Genomic DNA, 13,958 nt, shown 5'->3' with positions numbered 1-13,958 from the left:
CTCCCCGTCGCTTCAGCGCTTCCCGGCAGGAATTGCCCTGGAAGCGGCGTGGGGGGGGAGCGCCGCCGGGATCTGCGGGTGGAAGTCACATCCGCCAGGCAGGGAGCAGCACGGGGGGTTTCGCTGTGGTTTCGGTGTTTGCCGTGCGCTGAACTCCTTCAGGTGGGAGCTGCTGTGCTGGCCCCGCTCAGGGCGAGTTGTGAATCCCACAGCGTGAGTTTTTATCGGGCGGCTTCCCAGCGTGGCGCGGTTTGTTTGCTGTCCCGGCGTGCGGAAAAGGGAAGTTCAGCAGTGGAGTTCCCTGTCCCATCCCGTCCCACACGTGTGGCCTGGGAGAGCTCAGCTCTGGCTCCCAGCTCGGGATAAATCCCCCTCGCCCAGAGAGGGAGGAGCTGCGGCTCTCCGAGCCCTCCTGGAAGCGGGATCTGTTCAAACAAGACTTGAAAAGTCTGGCTGGGAAGCAAATGTAAATAGAAACCTGCGGCTGAGACTTGCATGGGATATTTTAATAAATAAATTCATTTGTGTTTACAGCTTGAAAGGCATTAGGGTAGCTGCTGTGCTCAGGAGATGGGGTGCAGTTGGAGATTTTTAAGAAATAACTTGCTAGCTCACAGGCAGACACTTTTGTATCGCTCTGAGTGTGGTTTTGTGTGTGATTTTGACAGTTTCTTTTGGAAGAGCAGTGCCGGGATCTCAGTGCAGGGTAGGGGCGGGATCAGCTCTGTCCCAGCCTCTGTGCACTGCTGTCCATCCACTGATCCCTTCCAGAATCCACTTAAGGGCTAAACCCTGTGTCCAGCACAGCTGCACCGAGACCTCTCCCCAGTGCAGGCTGCACCTTGCCCAGAGCCAGGGACAGGAGGCAGAAGGAGAGGATGAGCAAACCCCTGCCAAAGCCCAGCTCTGGGAATCTGTGTGCTCAGCAGGAATGCTGGAGGACTCTGGGCAAACTGCAGCTCCAGTCTCCCCGGGGTTCCTCTGTGTTTTGGGGTTGAAATCGTGGCTGTGCTTCTTGTCCCAGGTTGTGTGCTGGGCTCTGTTCTCTGCTGCTGCTTGGGGTTTGTAGGGAGAGTTGTAAAACTGTGCTGAGGAATGTAAAAGCTTGTTCTGCTTTTGGGGGGTGACATGAAACTGTCCCCAAGCTCAGGAATCTCCCCTTTTGTCTCCAGGTGTCTCCTCTGTCTGGAGGTTCCCTCAGGGAGCCCTGAGCTGGTTCTGGGGTGACCCCAAGGGCTGCAGGGGATGGGCCTGGGGCTCTGCTTGTCACAGGATCAGTCATCCAGCTTGGAAAATCCCTCCCAGCACATCCAGTCCCCTCCTTGTCCCCAGCCCAGAGCCCAGAGTGCCACATCCACCTCCAGGGATGGGCACTGCAAAGCTCCCTGGGCAGCCCCTGCCAAGGCCTGAGCTCCCTTTCCATGGAGAAATTGCTGCTGCTGTCCAACCTGAGCCTGCCCTGGCCCAGCCTGAGCCCATTTCCCCTTGTCCTGTCCCTGTTCCCTGGCAGCACAGCCCGACCCCCCCTGGCTGTCCCCTCCTGGCAGGGAGTTGTGCAGAGCCACAAGGTCCCCCTGAGGCTCCTTTTCTCCAGGCTGAGCCCCTTTCCCAGCTCCCTCAGCCTCTCCTGGGGCTCCAGCCCCTTCCCCACTCCCTCAGCTGCTCCCCACGGGCAGGCCTGTCCTGGGAACCTCCCCAGCTCCCTGCAGAGCAGCCTCAGGTCATCCCAGCTGGATTTCCTGGGGCAACTCTGCTCCTCCTCTGCTTCCTCTGCACTGGTGCTCACAGGTGGTTCAGGCAGCCAAACCACCAAAAACATTGTTTTTTGTAATTAACTTCTGGTGGAGTTTGGGGTTAGGTGTCCTCCAGTTCTGGGGAGATGATTTATTCTTGAGTTAAGTGAATGCACTGGAGCAGCTCAGGGCTGGGATGTGGGAGTGAGGCCGTGCTGGCAGGGCCTGGGGGAGCTGTGGGGTGAGGGGATCCCAGCTGTGCTGCTTTGGGGAGCTGTGGGGTTGGCTGCTGGGGCAGCAGAGCAGAGTGAGGTGAGAGAAGGGTCCCCACGAGGGCAGGAAGTTGCTGTTGATAAACAACCTTTTCTCATTTCCTGTGCAGCTGCAGAGAGCTGGGAGCTGCTGCCTGTGCTGGGGACAGGACTGGGGTCCCTGCAGCTCCAAACCCACCCTCAGGAGGGGAGGCTGCTGCTGCTGGGGAGAGCAGCACACAGCTTGTGTTCAGGCTGCATTGTCAGCTGTGCCAGCCTGGGGATGGCATCCTGCATCCAGAGCTGTGCCAGGTGTGTGTGCACAGCTGGGGGGTGCCAGCTAACCCAGGGCTCTCAGAGATCTGGAAGTGCTGCCTCCTCACCCTGTGCTGGCAGGGAGAGCAGGTCTGGGCTGGGACTGGCCTTAGTCTTGCCTGGGATGTGCTGCTGCATCCACACCCCCAGTGTGGGCAGCAGGAAAGGGGGGACTGTGCCCCTGTGCCCAGGTGAGACCCCACCTGCAGAGCTGCCCCAGCCCTGGGGATTCCAGCAGCACAAGGAGCTGGAGCTGCTGCAGAGAGCCCAGAGGAGCCCCGGAGCTGCTGCAGGGCTGGAGCCCCTCTGCTCTGGAGCCAGCCTGGGAGAGCTGGGGGTGCTCAGTGGAGAGGAGAAGGGTCCAGGGAGAGCTCAGAGCCCCTGGCAGGGCCTGAAGGGGCTGCAGGAGAGCTGGAGAGGGACTGGGGACAAGGATGGAGGGACAGGAGCCAGGGAATGGCTCCCACTGCCAGAGGGCAGGGCTGGGTGGGATCCTGGGCAGGAATTGTTCCCTGGCAGGGTGGGCAGGGCTGGCACAGGGTGACAGAGCAGCTGTGGCTGCCCCTGGATCCCTGGCAGTGCCCAAGGCCAGGCTGGACACTGGGGCTGGGGCAATGGGACAGTGGGAGTGTCCCTGCCATGGAACTGGATGAGCTGTAATGTTGTTTTCCCCCCAAAGCTTTCCAAGATTCCATGGCCACCACTGAAGTGTCCAGTGTCCAGTCCAGCCCTCCCAGGGTTTGGGGTGAAGGTGCCCTGGTGTTCCACTGCTGACAGGAACCACAGAACTTCTGTGGCATGTTCTGAGTGCTCAGCTCCTTCAGCTGCTGCTTTTCCTCTCCCTGTGTTCAGCTCAGTGCTCAGGATGCACCTCCAAGGAGGGAGGGTGCAGAGCTGAGTGTCCCTGCCCTGCTGGCCCTGTGCTGCTGTCCCCATGCCATTGGTGGCTGGAAGGCCCAGCCAGGCTGGTGTGGAGCTTTGTGGGCAGCAGGGAGGTGTGGGCTGGGATGGGCTGAGGCTGAAGGGATCTGGTGCTGGCTTTGCAGGGGAAATCCCCGTGGGTGACCTGAGGAAAGGGTTTCCTGCTGCAGTGCCAAGAGGCTGGGGCTGTGTGGGGGTTGGGCTCTGGCAATGCTCCTTGGCTGGGTCAGCCAGGGACACAGAGGGCTGAGGTGTCACTTTTGTGAGGGGAGTGCCATGATGGTCTGGGGGGAAGGGACCCCAAATCCCCCCCAGTGCCACCCCTGCCATGGCAGGGACACTCCCACTGTCCCATTGCTCCAGCCCCAGTGTCCAGCCTGGCCTTGGGCACTGCCAGGGATCCAGGGGCAGCCACAGCTGCTCTGTCACCCTGTGCCAGCCCTGCCCACCCTGCCAGGGAACAATTCCTGCCCAGGATCCCACCCAGCCCTGCCCTCTGGCAGTGGGAGCCATTCCCTGGCTCCTGTCCCTCCATCCTTGTCTCCATCTTTCCTGTCAGCTCCTTCAGGCACTGGAAGGTCACAGTTAGGTCACCCCAGAGCCTTCTCTTCTCCAGGTGATCAATTCCCATTTTCTCAGCCTTTCCTCCCAGCAGATCTGCTCCATCCTCTGATCCCCTTGGTGCCTCCTCTGGACTCTCTCCAACAGCTCACTTTCCTCCTTTTCCCATGGGAAAAGTCTGGAGGCTGCTGTGGAGCACAGCAGGCTCCTCCTGGAGAACCTGGAATGGGTTTTTCACTTCCCACTGAGGTGTTGAACAAGGTGAGGCTGCAGAAGATTCAGGTATTAATCCCTGATGGTAAAGGCTTCCTGGATTTTTTTTGTGGAGGATATTGTTTGTTGCTCTGTTGGGCTTTTTGGTGGTGCTTTGTTTTGTTTTTAAGGCCCTGGGGATTATCACAGCTCCTTTCCTGTTCCCAGGCCATGGCCAGGGATGAATTTCAAGGCAGACACAGAGCTGTGGTGTGTCACAAGTGTAAAATGCCTTTGCAGAGGTTTCTGAAGGACAGAGGCAGGGCAGGTGGTGCCCAGACTGAGGCACTGTCTGGTCTCTGGCTGGGAATTACCTTGGCAGTGCTGCCAGGGAACCAGGCTGGGCAGGGCTTGGCACAGCCTCTGCCACACGGTCATGGAGAAGGGCACTTTGCTCCACTCCTCACTCACACGCATCCCTCAGCAGCTGCAGCTCTTGGCTGCATTTTTCATTAATTTTTTCAAGTTCTTCCTGAGTGATTTCTGTGCTGGGACACCTCCAGTGCTGGGGGCAGCTCTGGGCCCCTCCTGACAGGAGAGCCCTGGAGGGGCTGCAGCGAGTCCAGGGAAGGGAATGGAGCTGGGGAAGGGGCTGGAGCCCCAGGAGAGGCTGAGGGAGCTGGGAAAGGGGCTCAGCCTGGAGAAAAGGAGCCTCAGGGGGACCTTGTGGCTCTGCACAACTCCCTGCCAGGAGGGGACAGCCAGGGGGGGTCGGGCTGTGCTGCCAGGGAACAGGGACAGGACAAGGGGAAATGGGCTCAGGCTGGGCCAGGGCAGGCTCAGGTTGGACAGCAGCAGCAATTTCTCCATGGAAAGGGAGCTCAGGCCTTGGCAGGGGCTGCCCAGGGAGCTTTGCAGTGCCCATCCCTGGGGGTGGCACCTGGAGGTGGCACTCAGGGCTCTGGGCTGGGGACAGGGAGGGTTTTATTGCCTTGGAGGGATTTTCCAGCCTCAGGGATCCTGGGATTCTGTGAGGGTTTGCAGCTGTGAGCTCACTTCATCCTCTGCCACCTGCACCTCAGGTCCTAGAAGTTGTAGTGAGCTGAAATCTGCTTTAAGCTCATCCTGGGCATCTCTGACAGACAAATGGAGGCTTAAAAATGGTTCCTATGTGGGAGAGAACTTGTGAAGGGTGAGGTGGGAGTGTAATCCCCTCTAATGGCTGGAGCAAACCAGCAGACTACAAAATCCTCCTTCCAGCCACAATAATCCAATTATTGGCCTGCCCTTTTAAACACTAATTTCCAAGTTCCTTTGTTCCTGCTGGGAGTTTTAACCTCTTGAAGGGCTCTGAGTTGCTGCAGATGCTGTCCCTGCAGCTGTGGGTGTGCAGGTGGTTGCTGTGGAGCTCAGTGAAATCCGTTTCCCAACTTTGGGGCTGGCAGTGCAGTGCTGGCTGAAGTGGGGCTCATTTAATTGCTGTTACAATTATAATTAGCAGTACACCTCCTTTAAAAGCCCCCCCAGGGCCTGGCTCTTGGCCTGGCAGTGGAGCCCCTGGCCCAGAGAGTGAGTGCAGCTGGAACAGCCTGGAATGTTGTTTCCTGGGCAGAGCAGGGTGTGAGAACCTGGGAGGAGGGAGCAGAGGCTGTGCCAGGTGGGCAATGCCCCCAGTGCCTCTCCCAGGTGGAATTTTGGGCATTCCTTCACCACTGCTGTGTTCCAGGAGAAAAATTCAGTGCTGGTGAAGGATCCCAAAGACATTCTCTGAATTCATAGAGTCACAGAACACTTTGGGTTGGGAAGGACCTTAAATCTGATCCCATCCCACCCCTGCCATGGGGACACCTCCCACTGTCCCTTTGCTCCAGCCCCAGTGTCCAGCCTGGCCTTGGGCACTGCCAGGGATCCAGGGACAGCCACAGCTGCAGGAACAATTCCATCCCAGCCCCTCCCCATCCTCCCAGGAGCAATTTCTGTCCTTGTTTAACACCAGCAATGTGCTGTAGGTGTGGATTTTACTGCAGATCTCAGCCACACTTTGGCTTGGTCTGTCTCATGCATTTCATTTCAGCAGGAGGGGTTGGTGCAGCCCTGGGGAGCTCCTCCCTGCACTGGGTGTGCTCTCCTCCCACAGCTCAGAGCTGCACCTCTGCAGGCCTGGATGGGCATTTCAGGACAAGGCTTTTGAAGTGCAGTGTTTGAGACCCAAAGCCTCAAAGCTAAATATAAAATCCCAGGATTGGTTTGGGAGGGACTTTGGGGATCACCCCCTGCCTTGCAGCACCTGTAAATGCACCTGGTCACTGCAGTGACAGCACTTTGGTGTGTGAGAGAAGTGGAGCAGCTTCTAGGAAGTGTGCTTGGGTGTGCCCTCAGGTGCTTTTTTAGTTTTGAAAAGGGGAAATTCAAATAGTGCAGCACAGGCTGAGGTGTTGTGAGGCACCAAGTGTGATTGGCTTGAGTGCAGGTCCAATAATAGGTGTGGGTTAGTGCCCAGCTCAGCAGGGCTGCCTGAGGCCATCCTGTGCCTTTGGGGCTCACTCCCTGCTCCTCAGCAGTGTCCAGCACACCAGAACCACGTGTTTGGGATTGAGATTGGCTTTTCCTGTGATTGTCAGGCTTTCTGCCTCTCTGGGGGAGTGGGAATGGAGGCCCAAGAGCAGCTGGGACATTCGGCCCCATGCTGTAGTGTCTCTAAAACATCTCTGCTGGCACCAGTGGGGTGTGACCCAAGTGTCCTCAGTGGGACACAGTGACAGTGCTGCTGAGCAGTGGAGTGCAGGCTTGGGAGGTTGTGCCCTGTGCTCACCTTCTGTGGGTGCTCCAGAGCTCTGCCTTGCAGGGAGCAGGGCACTGGGGTGAGGAGGGATGGAGGAATGGGATTCCAGAATGGTTTGTGTTCAGGGACCCTAAAGCTCATCCTGCCATGGGCTGGGACACCTTCCCCCAGAGCAGGGTGGTCTGAGCTCTGCTCCAGGAGCAGGGACAGGACAAGGGGAAATGGGCTCAGGTTGGACAGCAGCAGCAATTTCTCCATGGAAAGGGAGCTCAGGCCTTGGCAGGGGCTGCCCAGGGAGCTTTGGGGTGCCCATCCCTGGGGGTGGCACCCAGTGCTCTGGGCTGGGGATCAGGCACAGCTGGGACTCATTTTGGAGATCTTTTCCAGCCTCAGTGATCCTGGGGTTATCCAGGCACACGGGTTACACACTGACAGGAGTTTTGTGTTAATTACAGTGGTTTTTAACTGAAGTCCAGCAGACAGTTGCTGGCACCTGGCCAGCTCTGGGTGTCCCTGTGCTCTTGGGACAGGTGGGTTTAAATCCCAGGTGGATTTAACTGGAAGGGCCAGGGAGCAAACCCAGACCTTTGGGGTGAGCATGAGCTGTGTGTCACAGGGACTCTGGTGGTTCCTGGATCTCTGAAACAACATCCAAACTACCCTGGTTCAAAGCACTTTTGTTCCTTCTGAGCCAGGCTGCTGTGGCTGCTGCTCACAGCAATCCCTGGCTGTCTGGTTTGGATTTAGTTTAAACTAGGTAGAAACACTAATTAGTGTAGTGTAGTGTTAATTTTCATATATTTTTTTTTTTTTGCTGTGAGGTAAGATTAGGAGTTATAGCAAGGCAGGTTTAAAACTTAAAGGATGTAAGGAGAAACTTTATTAATAATAAATTCAGAATATTTTTTTCTAAATTTCTTTTTCTAAATGCTAACTAATACAAAAGCAGCACAATGTCATTGTAGAGATGCAGGATCTGAGCTTGTGAACTTCTCTCTTTGGGACACATGAAAAGTTTATTTCCAGAAGTGTGGCTGGGAGCAGTGTGTTCTCCTGAGGCTGTTCTCAGGCCCCTCATGGATATTGGGTGTAATATCCATGCTATTGATCCTCTGGTAACTGCATGTCCCTGTCAGGGGTGTTGTGGTGATGGTGCTGTCCCTGCAGGAGCCTGAGTTGTGTTTCACTGCATCCTGAGTTCAAAATTGATTTCAGAAGATAAAAATCATCTTATTCTTCTGACCAGTCCTGCACTTTGTGTTCTTTCTTCCCTCCTTTCCATGTGGGAAAGTTGGAATTTGCTCTCCAACCTCTTGCAAGAAGCAACAATAAATATTCTCCCTGCCAGCTTTTCCTGAGCCCAGTGTGTGCTGTCCCAGTGCAGCATCCCCTGGGATAACAGAGCCCAGTTCTGTTTTCCCCTGATGGCACAGGATGCACCAGCGTGGTTTGTGCAGAGCTGTGATCAGGGCTGGGGCTGCAGGAGAGCTGCAGAGGGACTGGGGACAAGGATGGAGGGACAGGAGCCAGGGAATGGCTCCCACTGCCAGAGGGCAGGGCTGGGTGGGATCCTGGGCAGCAATTCCTGGCTGGGCTGGAATTCCCAGAGCAGCTGTGGCTGCCCCTGGATCCTGGCAGTGCCCAAGGCCAGGCTGGACAGGGTGTGGAGCCTTTGAGCATTTAACTGATCCCATTCCCAGCCCTGCCATGGACACCTTCCACCACCCCAGGCTGCTCCAGGGAGCTGCCATTGGGACAGGGTGGAGTAAAGGGTTCACTGAGGATGAAATAATGAGCTCAGTAATGTCAGTTTTAAAGCTGAACTCAGCCCATCCTGGCAAAGTCTGCTCCCCTCTGGTGCAGAATCTCCCAGGGGCAGGGGCAGGAGCTCAGGGTGTCTCTGCTCCCCTGCTGCAGCTGTTTCCATCTGAGCCTGCTCACCCCAGCTCCTGCTGGAGCCCAGCCTTGTTCAGAAGGCAGCCAGGAGAGCTGTCCCAGCTCAGCATGAGGGGTTTATCCTTCCATAGGGACATTTTCATTCAGCTGTGACCTGGGATGGGTTTTCCCCTGCTAAGTGAACTCTGGAGAGGAGCTGAGGTGCCCCCTGTGTGAGAGTGTGACCTCCTGCTTTGGGACACACTCACATCCCCCAGGGGAGGCACAGCAGTGCCCTGGCTCTTCCAGTGCCTGAAGTGTTGCTTTTCCTTATTTCCTTGTGCTGGGAGGGTTTGAGGGGCTTCCCTGCCCTTCTGCCACTTGCTGCTCTTGCTGTCAGACTGAAATTCTGCAGGGGAGGTTTTTCTCAGTTCAGTTTTGGGTTGTAGATGAGCACTTCAGTAGCAAACTGGTTTTCTTTACAGTCCCCACACACAGTGCACTTCCCTTAACCAGGCAGCAATGGCTTCAAATGCCATTTATTGTGACTTACTGTGACAGTTCAGGCCACTGGGGCTTCTGTCCATCTCTGTTGTTACTCTGGGCTTGAGGAGAAGGGATGAGTGCTGAGGTTTTTCCAGAGGGGAAGGAAGGAATGTGGGGCAGCAGTGCCCTCCAGGAGAGCTGCCCTGGCTCAGGTTGGCTCCTCTTGGGCACCTGAGCTGAGATTCCTTAGGGGTCACCTTTGTGTTCAGGGAAGCACTGGGGTGGCTCTGGCTGGGGTCAGTCACAGGCTGATGATCCCAGAGGGCTTTTCCAGCCTCCCTGATGCCAGGATTGTGCCAGCCCTGCCCTCCCTGTCCCCAGCACCCACCAGGCTGTGAGCTGCTTGGCAAGCTGCAGCAGGAATTTCCTTAATGAAACAGGAATGATGCTGGTTTTAGCTGGTCCTGAGCCCCTTCCAGCCCCACCAGGGAGCTCCAGGAGCACATTCAGGCATTTGGGACAAACCTTCCTGGCAGGGGGTGAGGGGAAGCAACGTGTCAGAGTTCAGCAGAGCTGCCTTTGCCACGGCCAGGCTTTTCCTGCAGAGATCCTGGAAGCTGCTGCTGGGCCCTGCTGGGCTGGGCTGGCTCTCTGCCCAGGCAGGGGGATGAGCAGGGCTGCTTTTGGGGATTTCTTGTGGAGCTGTGTGCAGTTTTGGCACTCTGAGCTCCTCCCTGCCTGCTCTCCAGCTGCATTTCCAGGAATTTGTCATTTGGGAAATGGTGACGTGCTCCAGCCCTGTGCCAGCTCCCCTGGCTAAAGGCAGGTGCTGCTGCAGGGCTTGAACTCAAACATGAGTTTAATTCTAAAAATACCAACTGGGAGCTGAAGGCTTGACAGGGTACAAAAAAATGCTGCAGCTTGCTGTGTTTTGTGTGTGGATCCTGAATTCTTGTGCTGTGTGGGGGAGCCTGAATGGACAGCCAGGAGTGGTGCAGCAAGAATTAATAAATATAATTAATAATCATCTCTTGCTGGTAATTGGGACCTTTTACATCCCCTCAGCCTTCTCAAACCCTCTGATAATAAAGAAGGATTTTTTGGAAAAGGTTCTCTCCAGCAATGTGCCTCTCTCCCACCTCATCCCATTATTCCTGAAGGGATGCTGGACTCAGGCCCCAGCTCAGAGGTTCTGTCCCAGTTTACCTGCTGGTATCAATTCAGGGATGTGCCTCCCAGACCAGAGGTTTGAGTGTTTTTCTAGGGGGTCACTCCTGGTTTTCCCCACAAAATCCATCCTGGACAGCAAAGCTCTGCTGGCTGGGTTGGTGTAACTCAAACTGGGGAGTTGTGCTGGGTTCCTGTGGGTCCCTTCCAGCTCAGGATATCCTGTGATTCTCTGGAGCTGTTTATTCTCCACTAGAGCTGGGCTTGGAACTGGCTGAGAGGTTTGCAATTTGGTGGGAGCTCAGGGCACTTTCAGAATGGTCGTGGTGGTTTTGGTTGGACAAGTTTTCCACTGAGCCAGAAATTTTTTGTTTGAAGAAGCACTTCAGTGCTTCCAGGCAGATACTTGAAATGAAACATCACAGATACAGACAGTGCAGAGAGCAGGGATAGATGTGATATGGGAAAGGAGTTTTATCCTGGGATGGTTTAGTAGTTTTGGTTTGTTAATTTGAGACTTTCTGGCTAATGCATTAATTTAATGCAGTGGGCCTAGTGTTGGCTGAATTGCTAATGCACCTACTAGCATTATTTATTTTTGTGATGTGAGATGGGCTTAGGAGGGAGCTAAGGTAGGCTTAAACCTTGAAGGGTATAAAGAAAAATTCAATAACAGAATTAAAACGAATAAGAAAATCAGAACAAACCTTTAAAACACTTCTCCTCTCCCCATTCTCTTTTCTGACAGGGTGCCCAGAGCAGCTGTGGCAGTGCCCAGGGCCAGCCTGGGGCTCCCTGGCACAGTGGGATTGTCCCTGCCATGGCACTGGGTGGGCTCTGAGCTCCCTCCCCAGCCTTGGGACAGCTCAGTGTGAAGTGTGGCCTCAGTGGCACCTGGCTTCTGCTGACACAGGATTGTCCATCCCTCCCTGACCTCCTTTCTGCCCAAATCCTCGGGCAGCCTGTGGCTGATTGGATGAGTGCAGCAGATCCTGCAAATCTGGGTCAGGCCCTTCCTCCCCCGGGGCTCCCGTGGTGGTTTCTGGCTGCCCCGGGGTGACTGAGCAGGAATTGCACATCCTGGGGCTTTTTCTAGCTGAGCCACTTCTGCTGTTGCAGGGATGCTTCCCTGCTGGGAGCATGCAGCTTTTGGGGCTGCAGCTGGGGGAATGGCTGTGCTGGGGCTGAGGCTGAGCTGGAACCAGATGATCTGGTTTTACTCCTGTCTCTGCAGAGCTTGTGCTGATCCAGGTGGGAGCTCCCCACTGCTGAGGATTCTGCATTTGGGAAGTTTTAAGTTCTATTTCCAGGAAGGAACCCGAGTGTGAGTGCTGGTTGTGTTGATAACAGGGTCCAGTTTTAAATCCCTCTTTGCATAAGGGAATAACCAGAAGGAGGAATTCCAAAGTGCATTTTTGCTGTTCATGTTCTGAGGCTCATATCCAGTCCTGGAAGATCTCTGGATTAAACCTTGATGGGCTGATTGCTGGTAAAAAACAACCCCAGCCACTTCAAACACACATTGTAATTCTGAGCCCTGGCACAATCCCCTGCCAGATCAGCGTGGGCAGAGCTGGGATCACTCACAGCTTTCCTGGATGCAGCAGTGTGTGGGCAGCTCTTCCTGCTGGCAGGGGCAGAGCTGGGATCTGCCCAGTGCTGCCCAGCAAGGGGGGTTCTGCTGGACTGGGCTGGGCTGGATGGAAGTCTCACACACTCAGGGGTTCAGCTCCAGTTCCATGGCTGAGTCCTTGCCCTGGTGTCACATCCCTGTGGTGTCCTGAGCCTGCCCAGCCATGAGCCTTAGTGTGTGTGCATGGGCAGCTGGATTCAATCCCTAGGGAAAATGCAAAGGATTCCCTGTCCTAACATTTCATCCCTCCTAGCCCAGCAATCAACCCTGAGTGTTGGGTTTTGTTCAGCTCTTGCTGAATTTCCTGAACACCCAGCACTGAAAGTGGAAGGAAGAAGCTCCTTCTCTTCCCTGGACATCCTCCAGCCCCTTTCCCAGCTCCCTCAGCCTCTCCTGGGGCTCCATTCCCTTCACACACCAGTGCTGGCACCAGCTCCATGTAAATCATGTGTCCATTGTTTATCATAAATGCTCCCCCTGATGCCTTAAGTTTTAGTTTCATATTTTCCAGATTCTGTACTTCTGAACTTCATATGAAGTGTTACAAGTTCTCCTCACAGTCAGTCAGACACAACAATCCTATTCCAGCCCCAGAACCAAGGACAGCACTGCAGCTCAGCCCCAAAAAGTGCAAGCAGAGAGAATGGAGCAGAGAATCTGGGAGGGTGGGACTGCAGAACCTGGAGCTGAATTGGACAATTAACCCAATATATATATGGACCAAAACTTATAAAAGTGTGGAAACTCCTAATTCAGGGTCCATCCTGCGTGTAGCCCTTGCCAGGCTCTTGCACTGCCCAGGGTGGATCCTTTAAAAGCCTTTAAATAAATCCCTGCTTTATCCCTTTACCTCTGCCCAGCCTCTGTTCCTGCAGCCTCTCCAGGCATCCCCCCACCGTGCTGGGGTCTGTCAGTGCTTCCAGAGGCATCCCCACTGCTCACTGGGGCTCCTCTCAGAGCTCCCAGCACCTTCCAGCCCCATCTCCTGCCCAGCCCATCCTTCCTGCTGCCTGGGACCTGCTTGTCCCCCTCTGCCTCCAGCACAAGCTCAGACTCGTGCTGCAAACATTTTCCTTCAAGGTTGTCCCACGGGGAGTTGCTGGAAGTGCAGCTTTTTCCATGGGGAATTCCTGAATCCTTGCACTGTTACAAAATTTGGGAATGGCAGCAGGGCCAGAGCAGGAAGGATTCTCTGGGCTGTGTTGCAATAGGTTGGTCTGGAAGCAGAAAATGGACTTTGAGTTGGGTTCAGCACAACCATAATTAAAAGAGGTGGGAGGAATCACTGAGTTTGGGAACGCCCTTCAAGCCTGTTAGTGAGGTGTAAAGTGGGGAAATGGATTTTCTCCTGGTGATCCTGGGTTTTGGAGCCAGCAAACAGGGTCAGCAGGGCTTGGAATGAGATGATTTTTAGGTCCCTTCCAGCCCAAAGCATTGTGTGATTGCTGGAGCAGGCAGTGTTCAGGATGCACAGTGATGATGTCACACAGGTAACTCCACTGCACAGGGTGACAGAGCAGCTGGGACATGCCTGGAAATGTCCCAGGCCAGGCTGGACACTGGGGCTGGGACAGTGGGAGGTGTCCCTGCCATGGACTGGGATGTGCTTTAGGGCCCCTCCCCACCCAAACCATTCCAGGATTTGTGGTTTTTTCGGTCAGAGCTGAATTGCATCTCAGACTCTGTCCTGTAGCTTTTATTTATTTACACACAGTGATTAAAAATGACTCAAGTGAAAGATGTGATATGGGATTAAAAGGGCAGAGGAGAGGGGAGAAGATGCTTGAGGTGTATCTGTGCTTTAAAGGTGAATCTGTTTCATTAAGAGTCTCTTTAATCATTCCTGGTTCTTCTGGATCAGCTTGTCTGGCAGCAGCAGTTGCTGCAGCTGGAGGTGTGAAGTGCTTTGTTTATCAGAGCCAATATTAAACATTTCCTGAAGAGCACAGCTGAGGCTGTTACCAGGGGAGAGCACACTCACCTGGGGCTGCTCCTCTCCTGGCTGTCCCCAGGGCTGGGCGTGCCCAGCTTTGATCCTGGCT

The 13,958-nt window shown here is 55.0% G+C and overlaps 1 protein-coding gene across 1 annotated transcript in view; it reads left to right on the top strand.

Annotated features, from left to right (window-relative positions):
- ASXL2 (ASXL transcriptional regulator 2) overlaps nucleotides 1-13,958 on the top strand; it is a 54,525-nt gene that overhangs the window by 239 nt on the left and 40,328 nt on the right. The gene's annotated exons all lie outside the window — the stretch shown is intronic.

The sequence above is a fragment of the Oenanthe melanoleuca genome, chromosome 3 (assembly GCF_029582105.1).
Source record: "Oenanthe melanoleuca isolate GR-GAL-2019-014 chromosome 3, OMel1.0, whole genome shotgun sequence".
NCBI classification, from domain to species: Eukaryota; Metazoa; Chordata; class Aves; order Passeriformes; family Muscicapidae; genus Oenanthe; species Oenanthe melanoleuca.
The sequence above is the reverse complement of the archived record's forward strand: the minus strand, read 5'-3'. Positions and strand labels throughout refer to the sequence as shown.